Consider the following 2,277-nt stretch of genomic DNA (forward strand, 5'->3'; position numbering starts at 1 on the left):
CTAGAGTGAAAGTGGTATTTAAAATTTTTCTAAAATGGTTCATTAAGAGCATTGGCAGCAGGTGTACCAAATGCTAAAATTTTAGCATTTGCCACACTAAACACTAAAAAACACATCTTATGAGCAAATTGGCCCTATAGTGTAGGTGTGAATTAGCTTAACTAATAGAGTTTCTTATTGTCGAATAAAAGATATAGAATTTGATCTCTGCCTATACCAAAAAATTAGTTAGTATCTTGGTCTAATAATAAAGAGCTAACAACTTGGATTAAAACGGTCTCTAAACAAAATAGCCCTATGATGTCAAGTCTCATGAGTCATTAGACTCATTGCTTTTCACATAGACTAGGCTTGTGTATTTCAGATTTACAATTCAAAGTTATAGAAAGCGTGCTGTTTAAACGGACTGGAGAGAGAGAGAGAGAGAGAGAGAGAGAGAGAGAGAGAGAGAGAGAGAGAGAGAGAGAGAGAGAGAGAGAGAGAGAGAGAGAGAGAGAGAATCTATATATTAAAAAAATAAATCAATTGTATAATAATATTAATTACAACAACAATACAAGGACAGCAAATCAACCACTAAGGCACTAATCAAAACTAAAACAATAAGATAATAACAATGTAATGATAACCATGTCAAGATAAAGAACCGGAAAAATATCCAATGGTCCATTCCTCACATCATAAGAATACAAACTCTGTATAAATATTTTATTAACATAAAAAAAGGGAGAGATCAAATAAAAGAACAATGGCCTCTAGAATGCTCTCAACCCTCAGAAGCATGCATCCAGCACACAGCAGCAACACAAGGCAGCACAACTGCATATAGCAAAAAGACAGAAAAATCATTATTATGTATGTCATCTATGCATAAAATAAACATATACATAATATGTAAATCAAAAGGCAATGAATAGATAAATAAATGAGAGAAAGACAAGGCTTACCATCCCTTCCAAAACCCATCACCCCTAGACTTGGTTTCCACCGGAGGAGGAGCATTTTGAGAGTATCCGGAGCCATCTTTTGTAGGATAACCAGCCGGTGGAGGAGCTACATAATAAGCTGGCGCAGTTGAAGGTGGAGGATATGCAACTGAAATTTTTTTAAACCACTCCATGTAATCAATACTTATTTCAACAAAAAAACACATGAATTATTTGATCAAATATAGCAAGTGATTGGCTGCATCTAGCCTGCAAGTGCAAGGTGACAATATTTTCAATAAGGAGTCCATGATTATGACCAAATACCAAGTTTCTTATCTTTCTCCTTAATGTTTTGAAATCATAAACAACATTAAAATTTTAATGTGGACAGGAAAACTGAAGATGGGGAAGGCCCCAAAAATAAAATCATTACAAAAAGGAGTCCAGGCAATAAGGGCATGGGTAGCACAGTTGGCTTTTCTTAATATTGCAACAGAAACCCAAGCTCACAAGGTCTTTGATATTTTGCATTACTGCCATTTTTATGTCCTGCCCAAGTTTATATACTACCCCACACTTAACAATTGCAGGTTATAAAAATCAAATTATTTTTCCATAAAAAAAGATTCAAATTATTTTTCTTCTTGCAGATGAATATTGAAATAACTTTTCCATCTAACGAACACCTGAATAATTTTCCTAGGTGTCCGTGTGTGGCCGAAAATTCAAAGATTGTTTACAAACATCAACATAACTTGTGGTGAAAAATATAATACATGAGCAATAATTATTAAAACATGGTATCTAGTAGTTACCTGCAGGCTCACTTGAACTCATCTTTGATCAAAGCTCTCTTAAGAAACCAAAGAAAGGTACGTGTAGATATTGATAAAACAAAGTAGGAGAAATGATAAAAGGAAAAGAATGAGAGAATATAGGTATGGGTTGATGGAGGGTTTTCTATATATATACATATAACGGGGGATTTTGGTTGGGTTGGGTCGGGTGGAGTTGTTGTTTCTTAGAAAGACAATTGTTACGAATAAGCGAGGGCGGCTACACCGCGTTGGGAAGAATACTAAAACTTAAAACACTATTTGGCAAAAGGCAAAAAGCAAATTAGCAATGTACATCAATGGGAACAAGAAGAAAGCAAGGCAGGCTGTTTCGTCGTCGTCGTCGTCATTATTATTATTATTATTATATTGCTTTTGCTTTTGACTTGAAGAGCCGGTCTTATCCAGCGAATCTACTTTTGATTGCAACGCACCGCCCAAAGATTTTTTTATAAAAACACACACGTGTGTATATATATATATATATATATATAAATATATATATATAATAA

General features: G+C 34.3%; 1 long non-coding RNA gene across 1 annotated transcript; it reads right to left on the reverse strand.

Annotated features, from left to right (window-relative positions):
* Positions 1 to 485: 485 nt before the first annotated feature.
* Positions 486 to 2,040, reverse strand: LOC142615159 (uncharacterized). The gene is made up of 3 exons (XR_012840675.1): positions 1,745 to 2,040; positions 948 to 1,095; positions 486 to 819 (listed from the first exon to the last, which is right to left on the reverse strand). It is a non-coding gene; the product is annotated as an uncharacterized LOC142615159 (long non-coding RNA).
* Positions 2,041 to 2,277: the final 237 nt, after the last annotated feature.

The sequence above is a fragment of the Castanea sativa genome, chromosome 11 (genome assembly GCF_040712315.1).
Source record: "Castanea sativa cultivar Marrone di Chiusa Pesio chromosome 11, ASM4071231v1".
NCBI classification, from domain to species: domain Eukaryota; kingdom Viridiplantae; phylum Streptophyta; class Magnoliopsida; order Fagales; family Fagaceae; genus Castanea; species Castanea sativa.